We start from the raw sequence: 21730 nt of genomic DNA on the forward strand, positions 1-21730 counted from the left end.
CCTGTCAACATAAGGCCAAAGGGACCAGTGAAGAGACAGTTATATGCAACCCCACCAGCCCCAGCACCAGGACCCATCATTACACCTCACATCTTAACACCATCCGGACTGGTTCAGGTTGTCTTTCCTGTGCCAGTAGGCAGCTATCCTCAAACCAGTGCGCCTACCAGCACAGTGGAAGCTGACCCCGCCCCTAAAAGGCCATATAGGCGAACAGTGGCCAGCAACACTTGCAAAAAGTGTGGCCAGTTCCGCACTTCTGTCACTGGACACAGCCAGTACCATGGAAAGGTGTATTGCCCTCAGTTTGAAGCCTTAACAAAAGACCAGTGGTTGGAGGAAATGAGGAAAAAGATGTAAATAGTTCATATTTGTAAATAATAGTTTTATTGTAAATAGTTTTTTTAAATGTTTGTATTTAATTCTGGGTACTACTGCGATAGTCAATTCCATATGCCCTGTTTTTTATCTGTCTGTTTAAATTCAATGTTTCTATAATTCTTATTTCTATGAACACATAAAACTGGTTTACAGCAATATATGAGTGGGTGTTTTTAATGACAGTTAGCAGCACATCAACAACAACAACAACCTCCATAAGAATAATTATGGTGATTCTTATAATGATGAAGCACATTCAATAAGAGAAACATGGTTTGTGAAGTTAATATTGGAGGTGGTCTCTGATGTACAGTAGAAGAAATGTCCTGATGAGGGACCGGAATGGAAAGATCCTCCACTCCTGTCGTTTGATGAGTCCTGTGGAGTGGGAGGTAGTGCAGGTAGGTGTTATTACACAATGAACTAGTCTCATAACAATATAATGTGTAGAAAAATAGGAGGAAATTCGTAATCATATGAGGAATGAACACGCACCTTCGCAATCCCGGAGTCTAGGGTTCGAGTCCCACTCGTGCAATGACCAAAAACATCAAAAGTGTTATATTTGTGTCTAGTCAGCTAGAAATACATTTATCTAATAGAAATTGATATAAAACTTCACATCGCTCCTTTCCTTTTCCTTCTTTCCCTTTTTCCTCCCTTTTCTCCTCTTTTCTCTTCTTCCCCTTCCTTCCCCCTTTCTTCCCCTTCCTTCCCCTTTCTTCCCCTTCTTTGACGGACTATTGTTCCCCAGCTTGAACGCAGCGCCTTAGACCGCTCGGCCATCCTGTAATAAATGAGTAATCTGTCAGAAGTGGGATTTGAACCCACGCCTCCAATGGAGACTGCGACCTGAACGCAGCGCCTTAGACCGCTCGGCCATCCTGACTACTAAAACATAAAAACAAGCCCAGTAAATTCAATCAAAAGCTAGCAAAGACAAGAGTTTTAAAAAGTTGAAGCGGTCAAAATGCCTTGTGTGCAAATATCTTGCCTATGAGATGCTGAAAGAGATACAGAGGTATCAACAATTTTTAGCAAGGCTACGAGGAGTCAATCAGTGTTGTTCAGGTGCTGACCTTGACTATGTAGAAAGGTAAGAGTGCTATAAATGTGGTACATCTTTAATTGCAGGTCCCACCGAGATTTGAACTCGGATCACTGGATTCAGAGTCCAGAGTGCTAGCCATTACACCATGGAACCCTGTTCAGTTGCGGTAATCTTAGGCCCGCCAGCCCGTCACATCAACCAGTTAGAGGCTTTGAGAGATGCTTTGAATTCAAAATGTGTCTGCAAAGGAAAACAGCCGATGCAGTTAATCTCTCCAGTGACCATATTTTCTTCATGATGACCAAATAAATGAGTAATCTGTCAGAAGTGGGATTTGAACCCACGCCTCCAATGGAGACTGCGACCTGAACGCAGCGCCTTAGACCGCTCGGCCATCCTGACTACTAAAACATAAAAACAAGCCCAGTAAATTCAATCAAAAGCTAGCAAAGACAAGAGTTTTAAAAAGTTGAAGCGGTCAAAATGCCTTGTGTGCAAATATCTTGCCTATGAGATGCTGAAAGAGATACAGAGGTATCAACAATTTTTAGCAAGGCTACGAGGAGTCAATCAGTGTTGTTCAGGTGCTGACCTTGACTATGTAGAAAGGTAAGAGTGCTATAAATGTGGTACATCTTTAATTGCAGGTCCCACCGAGATTTGAACTCGGATCACTGGATTCAGAGTCCAGAGTGCTAGCCATTACACCATGGAACCCAGTTCAGTTGTGGTAATCTTAGGCCCGCCAGCCCGTCACATCAACCAGTTAGAGGATTTGAGAGATGCTTTGAATTCAAAATGTGTTTGCAAAGGAAAACAGCCGATGCAGTTAATCTCTCCAGTGACCATATTTTCTTCATGATGACCAAATAACTGCATAGGTAAGCTGTCAGAAGTGGGATTTGAACCCACGCCTTCAATGGAGACTGCGACCTGAACGCAGCGCCTTAGACCGCTCGGCCATCCTGACTAATAAAACATAAAAACAAGCCCAATAAATTCAATCAAAAGCTAGCAAAGACAAGAGGTTTAAAAAGTTGAAGCGGTCAAAATGCCTTGTGTGCAAATATCTTGCCTATGAGATGCTGAAAGAGATACAGAGGTATCAACAATTTTTAGCAAGGCTACGAGGAGTCAATCAGTGTTGTTCAGGTGCTGACCTTGACTATGTAGAAAGGTAAGAGTGCTATAAATGTGGTACATCTTTAATTGCAGGTCCCACCGAGATTTGTACCCGGATCACTGGATTCAGAGTCCAGAGTGCTAGCCATTACACCATGGAACCCAGTTCAGTTGTGGTAATCTTAGGCCCGCCAGCCCGTCACATCAACCAGTTAGAGGATTTGAGAGATGCTTTGAATTCAAAATGTGTTTGCAAAGGAAAACAGCCGATGCAGTTAATCTCTCCAGTGACCATATTTTCTTCATGATGACCAAATAACTGCATAGGTAAGCTGTCAGAAGTGGGATTTGAACCCACGCCTCCAATGGAGACTGCGACCTGAACGCCAGCAGCCGTCGGATCGTCCGGGGAAATGTTTGAAATGTTGAGGAAGATCTGACCTGACAGCCAATCAGGTTCGCGTCCTCAACATTCAGCGGCCAATCGCTGGGGCGAATTGTTCCCTTCGCTCGATCATTTCAAACATTTGACCAATCACAAGGCTTAAATGTTGAAATGTTTGAGACAGCTGATGTGGGCGGGGATGCCTCCGGGAGGGGGCAAGCTGGGGGCGGTCCCAGAGGACGAGCTGACCTGGGAGGACCCGCGCCGCCGGAGTTTACGCTACGCTAGCTTGAGAACGGTCCGACGCTAAAGCTAAGTCTTTCATTCGAAACTACCAAGTTCTTCAAAATGGTAAGAATTTACACATTGAATAGAGTTGCATGATTTGCCCTTAAGTAAAGCAGTTCTTCCACCTGTCTTGTTAAGTTGTCATATCCATGTATTTAGCTAAATGCATTAAAATAAACTCTGTTATCTGACGGCGATTTCGTCGGTTGTCATGGACGGACATTTGTTAATGTTATTTATTTAAGTTGGCTCTAGGGTTAACGTAGTAACATAGAAATAATTTCCCCTGTTGTCATGTTGTCATTGACTTTGTTTTCGTTTTCCACGTTATAAACTGGCTTTCTTTTTCTTGTGTCGACCGAGGGGTGGGGGTGGGGTGCTTAAACTGGGGTTGGGGGAGTTACAGTATGAATACAGTTTACTCTCAGCACTTACACATTTAATACAGGGGTATGACATAACTATACATATAAGAGTAATTCCTCCTGTCACCTAATGTCGTCATATACGTGTATTTAGTTTTCTTACAAACACTTTCACCATTATTTCTCTTTTTATCTGCTGCCATTGTTTGCTATTGTAATAGGATATATATATATATGTATATGTCATGTTCTCATAAACATGTATTTAGCTACCTTCTATAACATGCTTTACTTTTCATCTGTCATAATACCCTTATGCCACATCTGAGTTTTTCATAGGATTATTACAATATTACAAGACTGATGGTCTGGCTTTTTCATGTACTTACAATTTAAAATGTATTTTAAAAGTTCATGCATTTCTGTCACCAATGGCAACATCTTGGGGTATAACATAACTATACATATAAGAGTAATTCCTCCTGTCACCTAATGTTGTCATGACCGTGTATTTAGTTTTCTTACAAACACTTTCACCATTATTTCACCTTTTATCTGCTGCCATTGTTTGCTATTGTAATAGGATATATATATACATGTATATGTCATGTTCTCATAAACATGTCTTTAGCTACCTTCTATAACATGCTTTAGTTTTCATCTGTCATAATACCCTTATGCCACAACTGAGTTTTTCATAGGATTATTACAATATTACAAGATTGATGGTCTGGCTTTTTCATGTACCTACAATTTAAAATCTACTTTAAAAGTTCATGCATTTCTGTCACCAAAGGCAACATCTTCGAAATCACATAAGGGAATGGCAGACTCAGAGTGGATGTCACGGCTGAGGAAGTTTGCCAACACTGGGTCCTGGCCTGCAGGGGAGGGAAACAGGCCAGCTCCCAGGCAGAAGAAGTGGTACCAGCTTTATCAAATGGTATATGTACATAAATTACCCTAATTTGCATTGTTTTATACTATCACAATGAATGTTATACATAAAAAGCAGTAACTTAAGTTGTATGCACTTAATTAAAATGTACATCTATTATTTTTAGATTGAGAAATGTCCAAGGATGGGACATTCACATCAGTCTTTGTTTGGTCATGTGAGACATTGTACATGTGGATTCCACACTCAGAAGGTAATCCTTTTCAATATAAGTAATATATATATATATATATATATGTATTTATATATAACACTAATGTATGTACTCATGACACAACAGCCAACCACAGCAAGTACTACCCAGGGTCCCACAGGGCAACAGGCAGTAGCAGTGGCTCCCACCCTTCCAGGCACAGTGGTGCAACAGGCAGTAGCAGTGGCTCCTGTCCTTCCACGCACAGTGGAGCGACAAGCAGCAGCAGTGGCTCCTGTCCTCCCAGGCACTGTGGGGCAGAAACAAAGTACAGCAGGCAGTGCGGTCCCAAAGCAGCGACCCCTGTTGAATTTGTCAATGGTATTCAGAGATTAATTAAGATTCACTGAATGATTGTTTACAATATAACCCTCTCGTGACACAGCCTTTTGCTCTATTGCCTTTCAGTTTACAAAGCCTAGATTTGGTGGCTCCCATGTCACGGCTGCAAAGCCGAATCTTAGTGCTAGCAGGAGAGTAACACAGGTAAATAAGAGATCAAATTGCATCACTTTACATTGTGTTTTTAAGACAACTCACTTAGACTGAATGCTTTACAGACCCAAGCCACCAACCTCCCCACAACTTCTCCGGCCAGCATTGCTATCTTAGTAAGTATTTTAGGTATAGGTTTTCCCAAGACTATTAACAGTATTAAAAGCCATTCAAGTCTAAAATAAAATTTGAAGCCTCAATATTATTGTTTCATGTAGCGCGGCTGTTTGAACTAATAGCTTATGTTTCGATTGTGTTGTCAATGTATCTTCCTTGCTGTGTATTTACAGGCTCCAGACCCTCAGACACATGCTCAGGCTTCGGTGCCTGTCCTCAGCACCACAGCAGTGTGTGCCTCTGTGTCAGTGAGTTATTTAACATTTAATTTCATACTGTGGAGCATAAGCAGCGTCTTTCATCATAATAAAATATGTTGATCCATTTTTTTGTTATTGCACAGACCGCTGACTCCAGGACAGAGACTGAAACACAGCTGCCCCGTTTGTGGTCAGAAGGCTTGCCTCCTGTGGACCATAAATGGATTGTGAAGTCTCTGTTCAAGATGGGGCCAAGAGGAAAATTAGTGCTTAAAGAGAATCTGAAGCTCTGGCACTTTCCACCACAGCCTAGTGGCCTTTACCATCAGGCTCCGGGTCCAGACCGCTTTTTTGCCCATCCACTTCTGGTCTGGATGCCTTACAAGCTGTGGAAGGTGAAGGTGGTCTGTCCAAACCTTGCCTGTGGAGGGCACCAGCTAACAGGAGCGGGTCTGCACAAGAGGGCACGCCGAGTCCTGGACGAGGACAGGATGTACAACATGGTGACAGAGACACTAACCTGCACCAAATGTAGATCCAGCCACGTGTCCTGGAGTCAGACTGTCCTCAAACAACTGTCCAAGGCACAGCAGACACAATTCCGGGTCATCCTCACACAAAAGTGATTACCGTTAATTTACTCTCTTGCCTTTTCAAGTAGAAATGCAGTATATAACATACAATTACTGATATATCTGTCTATGATCAAGGTTTGCATGTGACATCCGGGTGATCCGAAAACTGCGGGAGAGAGGCCTTGGTAACAGCCCAACGCAGCTTTTAAAGAAGCTGAAGGAGAACCACACAGAGGAGTGGATGAGTCGCGCATTGATGTACACCGACGAGTGTGTGGACTTCAGCGAGCGACCCGCACTGCTGCCCCTGTCGTTTCCCGAGGCTCCAGAGCCTGCTGTTGTGCCGAGCTGTAAGTGGCTCCTGTCCGTTTACTGCCAGGACATTTTGACGAGGGTGGATGACATCATGGCCAGGATTACCTCAACATATGGCACAGTCCTCAAGATGGATTCCACCAGAAAGGTAAAAGAATCTTTGTCTTTCAAATCTGCTGATTATATTAAGATTAATAAGTAATTGATTAGTCCCTCAATGGGGAAATTTAGAATGTTACAGCAGCAGAAAGACATAAAAATAAGTAGCATGTAGTACTAGGGTGAGGGATATAAAGAAGGATATAGAAACATAGTACAGTGAATTTTGCACCGTTGAGAAGTGTTAAAGTGACAGTCCATAGTGAGGTTGCATGTAGTTTTACTAGGAGCAGAGGTGGTTGTATAGCCTTATAGATATATTATTAACGACTGCCTGTATTTCTGAATCATGTTCACAGAGGTCCTCTACATTTTTTGTGCTTCAGATCACCAAGAAGCTCGCTGGAACAGCCAAAGGGACAGCCCACTGGCTAACCTCTGTGGGTAATGAGTACGGTCAGGTTCTCATCAGTGTCATGACCGCTCAGGAGGGAGCTGGCCTGGACTTGATGGCAGCGGGATTGATGAAGAGGTACCAGCTGGCTGGTGTGGATCCCCCTGTTGCCTTATATGTGGACTGTGGCTGCTGCACCGAGGGAGGAGAGACCAAGCTGAAGGCCAGATTCAGCGGGTGGCCGGACATTATTGTAAGGCTTGATATCTGGCACTTTATGCGCAGACTTGCTCTGGGATGCACAACAGATGCTCATCAGCTGTACCCAGGATTTATGTCTCGCCTTTCAGCGAGCATATTTGAGTGGGATGCAGCTGATTTAGCTTTGTTGCGAGAAGCAAAAAGGCAGCAGCTTCGGTCCCAGGGTCTGCCCTCCCTCACTGATGGCGACATAGACAAACAACTCTCCAGGGAGGAGATGTCTCTCCACTGTCGTAGGAGGACCCGTGGTGAGGAGACCACCATTCGCCTGCTGGAGGAGCTGCTTGGGTTGCTGATGGGCAGCAGAGGTAATGACTCCAGTGGTGTTCCCCTGTTTGACCGAGAGAGGATGGAGCACATCTGGCGTGTCCAGAGAAAGCACGTCAAATGCATCCAGGACCCACCAGGTGTTGCTCTATACACCAAGACAGGGGAGCTCACAAAGGGAGGTGTGCGGTTACCTGTTTACAGATGTGCCAGAGGCTCTACATCTCTCGAGTCATTTCATCTACACCTCAACCGCTTCATACCAGGTTTGTGTCTGTCAGACATTTAAGTTTATATGCTGAATAGTCCAAGAATATTTCATCGTTTGATATTTAATATGTATTTAATGTGTACTTTTAGGGACGAGTGCCAACAGTCTGAACTTTCAGATATATCTCCTGGAAGGGCTTCACAGATGGAACCACGACCGGGGGGTTGCTGCTCTGTCCACTGGACAATCTCCTTTGCGCAGCTACTCCAGTGACCTGGTTCAGGCCCTCAACAACAATTATCAGAAGCTGTTTGGCAGGAAGGTGGTACCACAGTTCTGTCCACCCTCACGGTACACTGGTAAGCATTTGTGATTGCATTGGTAATTTACCTCAATTTTTAAACCCTTTATTAACTGTATCAACTTTTGTAAACAATCTAATTTAATTCTGTTGTTTCAGGAGAGCTCATAGGGATGCAATATCTGTTCCGGCAGACTGGTCAGGCACTGCAGGATATGCACCCTGATTCAGAGGAAGCTGCAACCCTGATAGAACAGCATGACGTGGAGGACGACATGGAGCTTGATGAGGGTTTTGCTGACATCATGGAAGATCCCACTGTGTTGAACCTTGGGGTTCCTCAGGCTTCAGCATCTCAGACTCCTGATCCCTCTGCCATTTCTTCTCCTCTTCTCTCCCTGGTTCCTGGTACATCCACCCTGGCTCCTAGTATTTCCACCCTGGCACCTGGCTCATCCTCTGAGGTCCCTGGTACATCCACCCTGGCACCTGACACATCAACCCTGGCCTCTAGTTCCTCCTCTGAAGATGATATTCATGCTGAAGATGAAGACATGGTAAGTCTAGCTGTGTTCGTTTTAGAATATGCATGTAGATATGTGCATGCTTCTTCACTATTTTTGATTACACATGTTAACATATTTTATCATTAAACAAAAAAAGTTTTGTGAGTGAAAGTTTTACACCCTATAAACTGTTGAATCTTTTTTACAGGCTGTTGATGACCAAAATCTCCCCGGATACCAGCATGTGGACAGACTTGCTGAGTATTTGGTGGCGCTTCGGGATCAGACGTCTCTTTGTCTTAGCAACCAACAGGCGAGTAGGATAGTGTCACTGTGGGACAATCTGAATCAAGGTGACAAGCAGCGGGTGGTTTATGCCGCACGACATCAGGAGAGACTTTTGAGTGGACGCTTCAGAACTCCAAAGACGCCCTCAAAAACCCCTGGTGTGGAGAGTACCACCCGCTGCATGTTGGGTGCGAGTAGCACACCTGCCCAGTGGCCTGACTGCTGCCGGTTGGTGGAAACCATGTTCATCAGACTCTGCAATATACACCAAAGCCCGGCAAAAAAGGGTAAGAGGGCTACTTCTCGGTGGTCCTTAATTTTGAGGGATTACCGCAAGATAAGGCAGCTTGTTGTCGGCAACTGCCGGGTGATGCAGGGTTCTGAAATTCAGCTGGTGGAGGTGAATCAGAGCACGCTCATCCAGTGGCATAATCACCGGCAGAAGAAACAGGAGCTCTCTGTGCTGCTCCAAGGCACTGCATTGCCTCCAGCCCTGGCAGAATCCGATGAGCCTCTTCAGGAGGCAAGATTGCTCCCTGCTGCACCCACGCCTGCCCGGAATGAACATCAATACCGGCTGCCGCAGAGTACAGCAGGTCAGGCCAAACAGAGGCAGACGGGATCTGGTCAGCTCCCTGTCAACATAAGGCCAAAGGGACCAGTGAAGAGACAGTTATATGCAACCCCACCAGCTCCAGCACCAGGACCCATCATTACACCTCACATCTTAACACCATCCGGACTGGTTCAGGTTGTCTTTCCTGTGCCAGTAGGCAGCTATCCTCAAACCAGTGCGCCTACCAGCACAGTGGAAGCTGACCCCGCCCCTAAAAGGCCATATAGGCGAACAGTGGCCAGCAACACTTGCAAAAAGTGTGGCCAGTTCCGCACTTCTGTCACTGGACACAGCCAGTACCATGGAAAGGTGTATTGCCCTCAGTTTGAAGCCTTAACAAAAGACCAGTGGTTGGAGGAAATGAGGAAAAAGATGTAAATAGTTCATATTTGTAAATAATAGTTTTATTGTAAATAGTTTTTTTAAATGTTTGTATTTAATTCTGGGTACTACTGCGATAGTCAATTCCATATGCCCTGTTTTTTATCTGTCTGTTTAAATTCAATGTTTCTATAATTCTTATTTCTATGAACACATAAAACTGGTTTACAGCAATATATGCGTGGGTGTTTTTAATGACAGTTAGCAGCACATCAACAACAACAACAACCTCCATAAGAATAATTATGGTGATTCTTATAATGATGAAGCACATTCAATAAGAGAAACATGGTTTGTGAAGTTAATATGGGAGGTGGTCTCTGATGTACAGTAGAAGAAATGTCCTGATGAGGGACCGGAATGGAAAGATCCTCCACTCCTGTCGTTTGATGAGTCCTGTGGAGTGGGAGGTAGTGCAGGTAGGTGTTATTACACAATGAACTAGTCTCATAACAATATAATGTGTAGAAAAATAGGAGGAAATTCGTAATCATATGAGGAATGAACACGCACCTTCGCAATCCCGGAGTCTAGGGTTCGAGTCCCACTCGTGCAATGACCAAAAACATCAAAAGTGTTATATTTGTGTCTAGTCAGCTAGAAATACATTTATCTAATAGAAATTGATATAAAACTTCACATCGCTCCTTTCCTTTTCCTTCTTTCCCTTTTTCCTCCCTTTTCTCCTCTTTTCTCTTCTTCCCCTTCCTTCCCCCTTTCTTCCCCTTCCTTCCCCTTTCTTCCCCTTCTTTGACGGACTATTGTTCCCCAGCTTGAACGCAGCGCCTTAGACCGCTCGGCCATCCTGACTAATAAAACATAAAAACAAGCCCAATAAATTCAATCAAAAGCTAGCAAAGACAAGAGTTTTAAAAAGTTGAAGCGGTCAAAATGCCTTGTGTGCAAATATCTTGCCTATGAGATGCTGAAAGAGATACAGAGGTATCAACAATTTTTAGCAAGGCTACGAGGAGTCAATCAGTGTTGTTCAGGTGCTGACCTTGACTATGTAGAAAGGTAAGAGTGCTATAAATGTGGTACATCTTTAATTGCAGGTCCCACCGAGATTTGTACCCGGATCACTGGATTCAGAGTCCAGAGTGCTAGCCATTACACCATGGAACCCAGTTCAGTTGTGGTAATCTTAGGCCCGCCAGCCCGTCACATCAACCAGTTAGAGGATTTGAGAGATGCTTTGAATTCAAAATGTGTTTGCAAAGGAAAACAGCCGATGCAGTTAATCTCTCCAGTGACCATATTTTCTTCATGATGACCAAATAACTGCATAGGTAAGCTGTCAGAAGTGGGATTTGAACCCACGCCTCCAATGGAGACTGCGACCTGAACGCAGCGCCTTAGACCGCTCGGCCATCCTGACTAATAAAACATAAAAACAAGCCCAATAAATTCGATCAAAAGCTAGCAAAGACATGAGTTTTAAAAAGTTGAAGCGGTCAAAATGCCTTGTGTGCAAATATCTTGCCTATTGAGATACAGAGGTATCAACAATTTTTAGCAAGGCTACGAGGAGTCAATCAGTGTTGTTCAGGTGCTGACCTTGACTATGTAGAAAGGTAAGAGTGCTATAAATGTGGTACATCTTTAATTGCAGGTCCCACCGAGATTTGAACTCGGATCACTGGATTCAGAGTCCAGAGTGCTAGCCATTACACCATGGAACCCTGTTCAGTTGCGGTAATCTTAGGCCCGCCAGCCCGTCACATCAACCAGTTAGAGGCTTTGAGAGATGCTTTGAATTCAAAATGTGTCTGCAAAGGAAAACAGCCGATGCAGTTAATCTCTCCAGTGACCATATTTTCTTCATGATGACCAAATAAATGAGTAATCTGTCAGAAGTGGGATTTGAACCCACGCCTCCAATGGAGACTGCGACCTGAACGCAGCGCCTTAGACCGCTCGGCCATCCTGACTACTAAAACATAAAAACAAGCCCAGTAAATTCAATCAAAAGCTAGCAAAGACAAGAGTTTTAAAAAGTTGAAGCGGTCAAAATGCCTTTTGTGCAAATATCTTGCCTATTGAGATACAGAGGTATCAACAATTTTTAGCAAGGCTACGAGGAGTCAATCAGTGTTGTTCAGGTGCTGACCTTGACTATGTAGAAAGGTAAGAGTGCTATAAATGTGGTACATCTTTAATTGCAGGTCCCACCGAGATTTGAACTCGGATCACTGGATTCAGAGTCCAGAGTGCTAGCCATTACACCATGGAACCCTGTTCAGTTGCGGTAATCTTAGGCCCGCCAGCCCGTCACATCAACCAGTTAGAGGCTTTGAGAGATGCTTTGAATTCAAAATGTGTCTGCAAAGGAAAACAGCCGATGCAGTTAATCTCTCCAGTGACCATATTTTCTTCATGATGACCAAATAAATGAGTAATCTGTCAGAAGTGGGATTTGAACCCATGCCTCCAATGGAGACTGCGACCTGAACGCCAGCAGCCGTCGGATCGTCCGGGGAAATGTTTGAAATGTTGAGGAAGATCTGACCTGACAGCCAATCAGGTTCGCGTCCTCAACATTCAGCGGCCAATCGCTGGGGCGAATTGTTCCCTTCGCTCGAACATTTCAAACATTTGACCAATCACAAGGCTTAAATGTTGAAATGTTTGAGACAGCTGATGTGGGCGGGGATGCCTCCGGGAGGGGGCAAGCTGGGGGGCGGTCCCAGAGGACGAGCTGACCTGGGAGGACCCGCGCCGCCGGAGTTTACGCTACGCTAGCTTGAGAACGGTCCGACGCTAAAGCTAAGTCTTTCATTCGAAACTACTAAGTTACACTTCAAAATGGTAAGAATTTACACATTGAATAGAGTTGCATGATTTGCCCTTAAGTAAAGCAGTTCTTCCACCTGTCTTGTTAAGTTGTCATATCCATGTATTTAGCTAAATGCATTAAAATAAACTCTGTTATCTGACGGCGATTTCGTCGGTTGTCATGGACGGACATTTGTTAATGTTATTTATTTAAGTTGGCTCTAGGGTTAACGTAGTAACATAGAAATAATTTCCCCTGTTGTCATGTTGTCATGATCATTGACTTTGTTTTCGTTTTCCACGTTATAAACTGGCTTTCTTTTTCTTGTGTCGACCGAGGGGTGGGGGTGGGGTGCTTAAGCTGGGGTTGGGGGAGTTACAGAATGAATACAGTTTACTCTCAGCACTTACACATTTAATACAGGGGTATGACATAACTATACATATAAGAGTAATTCCTCCTGTCACCTAATGTCGTCATATACGTGTATTTAGTTTTCTTACAAACACTTTCACCATTATTTATCTTTTTATCTGCTGCCATTGTTTGCTATTGTAATAGGATATATATATACATGTATATGTCATGTTCTCATAAACATGTCTTTAGCTACCTTCTATAACATGCTTTAGTTTTCATCTGTCATAATACCCTTATGCCACAACTGAGTTTTTCATAGGATTATTACAATATTACAAGACTGATGGTCTGGCTTTTTCATGTACCTACAATTTAAAATCTACTTTAAAAGTTCATGCATTTCTGTCACCAAAGGCAACAGCTTCGAAATCACATAAGGGAATGGCAGACTCAGAGTGGATGTCACGGCTGAGGAAGTTTGCCAACACTGGGTCCTGGCCTGCAGGGGAGGGAAACAGGCCAGCTCCCAGGCAGAAGAAGTGGTACCAGCTTTATCAAATGGTATATGTACATAAATTACCCTAATTTGCATTGTTTTATACTATCACAATGAATGTTATACATAAAAAGCAGTAACTTAAGTTGTATGCACTTAATTAAAATGTACATCTATTATTTTTAGATTGAGAAATGTCCAAGGATGGGACATTCACATCAGTCTTTGTTTGGTCATGTGAGACATTGTACATGTGGATTCCACACTCAGAAGGTAATCCTTTTCAATATAAGTAATATATATATATATATATATATGTATTTATATATACACAACACTAATGTATGTACTCATGACACAACAGCCAACCACAGCAAGTACTACCCAGGGTCCCACAGGGCAACAGGCAGTAGCAGTGGCTCCTGTCCTTCCAGGCACAGTGGAGCGACAGGCAGTAGCAGTGGCTCCCACCCTTCCAGGCACAGTGGTGCAACAGGCAGTAGCAGTGGCTCCTGTCCTTCCACGCACAGTGGAGCGACAAGCAGCAGCAGTGTCTCCCACCCTTCCAGGCACAGTGGTGCAACAGGCAGTAGCAGTGGCTCCTGTCCTCCCAGGCACTGTGGGGCAGAAACAAAGTACAGCAGGCAGTGCGGTCCCAAAGCAGCGACCCCTGTTGAATTTGTCAATGGTATTCAGAGATTAATTAAGATTCACTGAATGATTGTTTACAATATAACCCTCTCGTGACACAGCCTTTTGCTCTATTGCCTTTCAGTTTACAAAGCCTAGATTTGGTGGCTCCCATGTCACGGCTGCAAAGCCGAATCTTAGTGCTAGCAGGAGAGTAACACAGGTAAATAAGAGATCAAATTGCATCACTTTACATTGTGTTTTTAAGACAACTCACTTAGACTGAATGCTTTACAGACCCAAGCCACCAACCTCCCCACAACTTCTCCGGCCAGCATTGCTATCTTAGTAAGTATTTTAGGTATAGGTTTTCCCAAGACTATTAACAGCATTAAAAGCCATTCAAGTCTAAAATAAAATTTGAAGCCTCAATATTATTGTTTCATGTAGCGCGGCTGTTTGAACTAATAGCTTATGTTTCGATTGTGTTGTCAATGTATCTTCCTTGCTGTGTATTTACAGGCTCCAGACCCTCAGACACATGCTCAGGCTTCGGTGCCTGTCCTCAGCACCACAGCAGTGTGTGCCTCTGTGTCAGTGAGTTATTTAACATTTAATTTCATACTGTGGAGCATAAGCAGCGTCTTTCATTATAATCAAATATGTTGATCCATTTTTTTGTTATTGCACAGACCGCTGACTCCAGGACAGAGACTGAAACACAGCTGCCCCGTTTGTGGTCAGAAGGCTTGCCTCCTGTGGACCATAAATGGATTGTGAAGTCTCTGTTCAAGATGGGGCCAAGAGGAAAATTAGTGCTTAAAGAGAATCTGAAGCTCTGGCACTTTCCACCACAGCCTAGTGGCCTTTACCATCAGGCTCCGGGTCCAGACCGCTTTTTTGCCCATCCACTTCTGGTCTGGATGCCTTACAAGCTGTGGAAGGTGAAGGTGGTCTGTCCAAACCTTGCCTGTGGAGGGCACCAGCTAACAGGAGCGGGTCTGCACAAGAGGGCACGCCGAGTCCTGGACGAGGACAGGATGTACAACATGGTGACAGAGACACTAACCTGCACCAAATGTAGATCCAGCCACGTGTCCTGGAGTCAGACTGTCCTCAAACAACTGTCCAAGGCACAGCAGACACAATTCCGGGTCATCCTCACACAAAAGTGATTACCGTTAATTTACTCTCTTGCCTTTTCAAGTAGAAATGCAGTATATAAAATACAATTACTGATATATCTGTCTATGATCAAGGTTTGCATGTGACATCCGGGTGATCCGAAAACTGCGGGAGAGAGGCCTTGGTAACAGCCCAACGCAGCTTTTAAAGAAGCTGAAGGAGAACCACACAGAGGAGTGGATGAGTCGCGCATTGATGTACACCGACGAGTGTGTGGACTTCAGCGAGCGACCCGCACTGCTGCCCCTGTCGTTTCCCGAGGCTCCAGAGCCTGCTGTTGTGCCGAGCTGTAAGTGGCTCCTGTCCGTTTACTGCCAGGACATTTTGACGAGGGTGGATGACATCATGGCCAGGATTACCTCAACATATGGCACAGTCCTCAAGATGGATTCCACCAGAAAGGTAAAAGATTCTTTGTCTTTCAAATCTGCTGATTATATTAAGATTAATAAGTAATTGATTAGTCCCTCAATGGGGAAATTTAGAATGTTACAGCAGCAGAAAGACATAAAAATAAGTAGCATGTAGTACTAGGGTGAGGGATATAAAGAAGGATATAGAAACATAGTACAGTGAATTTTGCACCGTTGAGAAGTGTTAAAGTGACAGTCCATAGTGAGGTTGCATGTAGTTTTACTAGGAGCAGAGGTGGTTGTATAGCCTTATAGATATATTATTAACGACTGCCTGTATTTCTGAATCATGTTCACAGAGGTCCTCTACATTTTTTGTGCTTCAGATCACCAAGAAGCTCGCTGGAACAGCCAAAGGGACAGCCCACTGGCTAACCTCTGTGGGTAATGAGTACGGTCAGGTTCTCATCAGTGTCATGACCGCTCAGGAGGGAGCTGGCCTGGACTTGATGGCAGCGGGATTGATGAAGAGGTACCAGCTGGCCGGTGTGGATCCCCCTGTTGCCTTATATGTGGACTGTGGCTGCTGCACCGAGGGAGGAGAGACCAAGCTGAAGGCCAGATTCAGCGGGTGGCCGGACATTATTGTAAGGCTTGATATCTGGCACTTTATGCGCAGACTTGCTCTGGGATGCACAACAGATGCTCATCAGCTGTACCCAGGATTTATGTCTCGCCTTTCAGCGAGCATATTTGAGTGGGATGCAGCTGATTTAGCTTTGTTGCGAGAAGCAAAAAGGCAGCAGCTTCGGTCCCAGGGTCTGCCCTCCCTCACTGATGGCGACATAGACAAACAACTCTCCAGGGAGGAGATGTCTCTCCACTGTCGTAGGAGGACCCGTGGTGAGGAGACCACCATTCGCCTGCTGGAGGAGCTGCTTGGGTTGCTGATGGGCAGCAGAGGTAATGACTCCAGTGGTGTTCCCCTGTTTGACCGAGAGAGGATGGAGCACATCTGGCGTGTCCAGAGAAAGCACGTCAAATGCATCCAGGACCCACCAGGTGTTGCTCTATACACCAAGACAGGGGAGCTCACAAAGGGAGGTGTGCGGTTACCTGTTTACAGATGTGCCAGGGGCTCTACATCTCTCGAGTCATTTCATCTACACCTCAACCGCTTCATACCAGGTTTGTGTCTGTCAGACATTTAAGTTTATATGCTGAATAGTCCAAGAATATTTCATCGTTTGATATTTAATATGTATTTAATGTGTACTTTTAGGGACGAGTGCCAACAGTCTGAACTTTCAGATATATCTCCTGGAAGGGCTTCACAGATGGAACCACGACCGGGGGGTTGCTGCTCTGTCCACTGGACAATCTCCTTTGCGCAGCTACTCCAGTGACCTGGTTCAGGCCCTCAACAACAATTATCAGAAGCTGTTTGGCAGGAAGGTGGTACCACAGTTCTGTCCACCCTCACGGTACACTGGTAAGCATTTGTGATTGCATTGGTAATTTACCTCAATTTTTAAACCCTTTATTAACTGTATCAACTTTTGTAAACAATCTAATTTAATTCTGTTGTTTCAGGAGAGCTCATAGGGATGCAATATCTGTTCCGGCAGACTGGTCAGGCACTGCAGGATATGCACCCTGATTCAGAGGAAGCTGCAACCCTGATAGAACAGCATGACGTGGAGGACGACATGGAGCTTGATGAGGGTTTTGCTGACATCATGGAAGATCCCACTGTGTTGAACCTTGGGGTTCCTCAGGCTTCAGCATCTCAGACTCCTGATCCCTCTGCCATTTCTTCTCCTCTTCTCTCCCTGGTTCCTGGTACATCCACCCTGGCTCCTAGTATTTCCACCCTGGCACCTGGCTCATCCTCTGAGGTCCCTGGTACATCCACCCTGGCACCTGACACATCAACCCTGGCCTCTAGTTCCTCCTCTGAAGATGATATTCATGCTGAAGATGAAGACATGGTAAGTCTAGCTGTGTTCGTTTTAGAATATGCATGTAGATATGTGCATGCTTCTTCACTATTTTTGATTACACATGTTAACATATTTTATCATTAAACAAAAAAAGTTTTGTGAGTGAAAGTTTTACACCCTATAAACTGTTGAATCTTTTTTACAGGCTGTTGATGACCAAAATCTCCCCGGATACCAGCATGTGGACAGACTTGCTGAGTATTTGGTGGCGCTTCGGGATCAGACGTCTCTTTGTCTTAGCAACCAACAGGCGAGTAGGATAGTGTCACTGTGGGACAATCTGAATCAAGGTGACAAGCAGCGGGTGGTTTATGCAGCACGACATCAGGAGAGACTTTTGAGTGGACGCTTCAGAACTCCAAAGACGCCCTCAAAAACCCCTGGTGTGGAGAGTACCACCCGCTGCATGTTGGGTGCGAGTAGCACACCTGCCCAGTGGCCTGACTGCTGCCGGTTGGTGGAAACCATGTTCATCAGACTCTGCAATATACACCAAAGCCCGGCAAAAAAGGGTAAGAGGGCTACTTCTCGGTGGTCCTTAATTTTGAGGGATTACCGCAAGATAAGGCAGCTTGTTGTCGGCAACTGCCGGGTGATGCAGGGTTCTGAAATTCAGCTGGTGGAGGTGAATCAGAGCACGCTCATCCAGTGGCATAATCACCGGCAGAAGAAACAGGAGCTCTCTGTGCTGCTCCAAGGCACTGCATTGCCTCCAGCCCTGGCAGAATCCGATGAGCCTCTTCAGGAGGCAAGATTGCTCCCTGCTGCACCCACGCCTGCCCGGAATGAACATCAATACCGGCTGCCGCAGAGTACAGCAGGTCAGGCCAAACAGAGGCAGACGGGATCTGGTCAGCTCCCTGTCAACATAAGGCCAAAGGGACCAGTGAAGAGACAGTTATATGCAACCCCACCAGCCCCAGCACCAGGACCCATCATTACACCTCACATCTTAACACCATCCGGACTGGTTCAGGTTGTCTTTCCTGTGCCAGTAGGCAGCTATCCTCAAACCAGTGCGCCTACCAGCACAGTGGAAGCTGACCCCGCCCCTAAAAGGCCATATAGGCGAACAGTGGCCAGCAACACTTGCAAAAAGTGTGGCCAGTTCCGCACTTCTGTCACTGGACACAGCCAGTACCATGGAAAGGTGTATTGCCCTCAGTTTGAAGCCTTAACAAAAGACCAGTGGTTGGAGGAAATGAGGAAAAAGATGTAAATAGTTCATATTTGTAAATAATAGTTTTATTGTAAATAGTTTTTTTAAATGTTTGTATTTAATTCTGGGTACTACTGCGATAGTCAATTCCATATGCCCTGTTTTTTATCTGTCTGTTTAAATTCAATGTTTCTATAATTCTTATTTCTATGAACACATAAAACTGGTTTACAGCAATATATGAGTGGGTGTTTTTAATGACAGTTAGCAGCACATCAACAACAACAACAACCTCCATAAGAATAATTATGGTGATTCTTATAATGATGAAGCACATTCAATAAGAGAAACATGGTTTGTGAAGTTAATATGGGAGGTGGTCTCTGATGTACAGTAGAAGAAATGTCCTGATGAGGGACCGGAATGGAAAGATCCTCCACTCCTGTCGTTTGATGAGTCCTGTGGAGTGGGAGGTAGTGCAGGTAGGTGTTATTACACAATGAACTAGTCTCATAACAATATAATGTGTAGAAAAATAGGAGGAAATTCGTAATCATATGAGGAATGAACACGCACCTTCGCAATCCCGGAGTCTAGGGTTCGAGTCCCACTCGTGCAATGACCAAAAACATCAAAAGTGTTATATTTGTGTCTAGTCAGCTAGAAATACATTTATCTAATAGAAATTGATATAAAACTTCACATCGCTCCTTTCCTTTTCCTTCTTTCCCTTTTTCCTCCCTTTTCTCCTCTTTTCTCTTCTTCCCCTTCCTTCCCCCTTTCTTCCCCTTCCTTCCCCTTTCTTCCCCTTCTTTGACGGACTATTGTTCCCCAGCTTGAACGCAGCGCCTTAGACCGCTCGGCCATCCTGACTACTAAAACATAAAAACAAGCCCAGTAAATTCAATCAAAAGCTAGCAAAGACAAGAGTTTTAAAAAGTTGAAGCGGTCAAAATGCCTTGTGTGCAAATATCTTGCCTATGAGATGCTGAAAGAGATACAGAGGTATCAGCAATTTTTAGCAAGGCTACGAGGAGTCAATCAGTGTTGTTCAGGTGCTGACCTTGACTATGTAGAAAGGTAAGAGTGCTATAAATGTGGTACATCTTTAATTGCAGGTCCCACCGAGATTTGAACTCGGATCACTGGATTCAGAGTCCAGAGTGCTAGCCATTACACCATGGAACCCAGTTCAGTTGTGGTAATCTTAGGCCCGCCAGCCCGTCACATCAACCAGTTAGAGGATTTGAGAGATGCTTTGAATTCAAAATGTGTTTGCAAAGGAAAACAGCCGATGCAGTTAATCTCTCCAGTGACCATATTTTCTTCATGATGACCAAATAACTGCATAGGTAAGCTGTCAGAAGTGGGATTTGAACCCACGCCTCCAATGGAGACTGCGACCTGAACGCAGCGCCTTAGACCGCTCGGCCATCCTGACTAATAAAACATAAAAACAAGCCCAATAAATTCGATCAAAAGCTAGCAAAGACATGAGTTTTAAAAAGTTGAAGCGGTCAAAATGCCTTGTGTGCAAATATCTTGCCTATTGAGATACAGAGGTATCAACAATTTTTAGCAAGGCTACGAGGAGTCAATCAGTGTTGTTCAGGTGCTGACCTTGACTATGTAGAAAGGTAAGAGTGCTATAAATGTGGTACATCTTTAATTGCAGGTCCCACCGAGATTTGAACTCGGATCACTGGATTCAGAGTCCAGAGTGCTAGCCATTACACCATGGAACCCTGTTCAGTTGCGGTAATCTTAGGCCCGCCAGCCCGTCACATCAACCAGTTAGAGGCTTTGAGAGATGCTTTGAATTCAAAATGTGTCTGCAAAGGAAAACAGCCGATGCAGTTAATCTCTCCAGTGACCATATTTTCTTCATGATGACCAAATAAATGAGTAATCTGTCAGAAGTGGGATTTGAACCCACGCCTCCAATGGAGACTGCGACCTGAACGCCAGCAGCCGTCGGATCGTCCGGGGAAATGTTTGAAATGTTGAGGAAGATCTGACCTGACAGCCAATCAGGTTCGCGTCCTCAACATTCAGCGGCCAATCGCTGGGGCGAATTGTTCCCTTCGCTCGAACATTTCAAACATTTGACCAATCACAAGGCTTAAATGTTGAAATGTTTGAGACAGCTGATGTGGGCGGGGATGCCTCCGGGAGGGGGCAAGCTGGGGGCGGTCCCAGAGGACGAGCTGACCTGGGAGGACCCGCGCCGCCGGAGTTTACGCTACGCTAGCTTGAGAACGGTCCGACGCTAAAGCTAAGTCTTTCATTCGAAACTACCAAGTTCTTCAAAATGGTAAGAATTTACACATTGAATAGAGTTGCATGATTTGCCCTTAAGTAAAGCAGTTCTTCCACCTGTCTTGTTAAGTTGTCATATCCATGTATTTAGCTAAATGCATTAAAATAAACTCTGTTATCTGACGGCGATTTCGTCGGTTGTCATGGACGGACATTTGTTAATGTTATTTATTTAAGTTGGCTCTAGGGTTAACGTAGTAACATAGAAATAATTTCCCCTGTTGTCATGTTGTCATTGACTTTGTTTTCGTTTTCCACGTTATAAACTGGCTTTCTTTTTCTTGTGTCGACCGAGGGGTGGGGGTGGGGTGCTTAAACTGGGGTTGGGGGAGTTACAGTATGAATACAGTTTACTCTCAGCACTTACACATTTAATACAGGGGTATGACATAACTATACATATAAGAGTAATTCCTCCTGTCACCTAATGTCGTCATATACGTGTATTTAGTTTTCTTACAAACACTTTCACCATTATTTCTCTTTTTATCTGCTGCCATTGTTTGCTATTGTAATAGGATATATATATATATGTATATGTCATGTTCTCATAAACATGTATTTAGCTACCTTCTATAACATGCTTTACTTTTCATCTGTCATAATACCCTTATGCCACATCTGAGTTTTTCATAGGATTATTACAATATTACAAGACTGATGGTCTGGCTTTTTCATGT

General features: G+C 44.4%; 12 non-coding genes across 12 annotated transcripts; all 12 read right to left on the bottom strand.

The window, feature by feature from the left end:
* Positions 1-1187: 1187 nt before the first annotated feature.
* trnal-cag (transfer RNA leucine (anticodon CAG)) lies at positions 1188-1270 on the bottom strand. Its single transcript has one exon. It is a non-coding gene; the product is annotated as a tRNA-Leu (tRNA).
* Positions 1271-1513: 243 nt separating this feature from the next.
* On the bottom strand, positions 1514-1585 carry trnaq-cug (transfer RNA glutamine (anticodon CUG)). Its single transcript has one exon. It is a non-coding gene; the product is annotated as a tRNA-Gln (tRNA).
* A 166-nt stretch (positions 1586-1751) lies between these two features.
* On the bottom strand, positions 1752-1834 carry trnal-cag (transfer RNA leucine (anticodon CAG)). The gene has a single exon. It is a non-coding gene; the product is annotated as a tRNA-Leu (tRNA).
* Positions 1835-2077: 243 nt separating this feature from the next.
* On the bottom strand, positions 2078-2149 carry trnaq-cug (transfer RNA glutamine (anticodon CUG)). Its single transcript has one exon. It is a non-coding gene; the product is annotated as a tRNA-Gln (tRNA).
* A 170-nt stretch (positions 2150-2319) lies between these two features.
* On the bottom strand, positions 2320-2402 carry trnal-cag (transfer RNA leucine (anticodon CAG)). Its single transcript has one exon. It is a non-coding gene; the product is annotated as a tRNA-Leu (tRNA).
* Positions 2403-11064: 8662 nt separating this feature from the next.
* trnal-cag (transfer RNA leucine (anticodon CAG)) lies at positions 11065-11147 on the bottom strand. The gene has a single exon. It is a non-coding gene; the product is annotated as a tRNA-Leu (tRNA).
* A 232-nt stretch (positions 11148-11379) lies between these two features.
* trnaq-cug (transfer RNA glutamine (anticodon CUG)) lies at positions 11380-11451 on the bottom strand. The gene has a single exon. It is a non-coding gene; the product is annotated as a tRNA-Gln (tRNA).
* Positions 11452-11617: 166 nt separating this feature from the next.
* On the bottom strand, positions 11618-11700 carry trnal-cag (transfer RNA leucine (anticodon CAG)). The gene has a single exon. It is a non-coding gene; the product is annotated as a tRNA-Leu (tRNA).
* Positions 11701-11932: 232 nt separating this feature from the next.
* trnaq-cug (transfer RNA glutamine (anticodon CUG)) lies at positions 11933-12004 on the bottom strand. The gene has a single exon. It is a non-coding gene; the product is annotated as a tRNA-Gln (tRNA).
* A 7843-nt stretch (positions 12005-19847) lies between these two features.
* trnaq-cug (transfer RNA glutamine (anticodon CUG)) lies at positions 19848-19919 on the bottom strand. The gene has a single exon. It is a non-coding gene; the product is annotated as a tRNA-Gln (tRNA).
* A 170-nt stretch (positions 19920-20089) lies between these two features.
* trnal-cag (transfer RNA leucine (anticodon CAG)) lies at positions 20090-20172 on the bottom strand. Its single transcript has one exon. It is a non-coding gene; the product is annotated as a tRNA-Leu (tRNA).
* Positions 20173-20404: 232 nt separating this feature from the next.
* trnaq-cug (transfer RNA glutamine (anticodon CUG)) lies at positions 20405-20476 on the bottom strand. The gene has a single exon. It is a non-coding gene; the product is annotated as a tRNA-Gln (tRNA).
* Between the last annotated feature and the right edge of the window lie 1254 nt (positions 20477-21730).

This window comes from Platichthys flesus, chromosome 4, assembly GCF_949316205.1.
Source record: "Platichthys flesus chromosome 4, fPlaFle2.1, whole genome shotgun sequence".
NCBI classification, from domain to species: Eukaryota; Metazoa; Chordata; class Actinopteri; order Pleuronectiformes; family Pleuronectidae; genus Platichthys; species Platichthys flesus.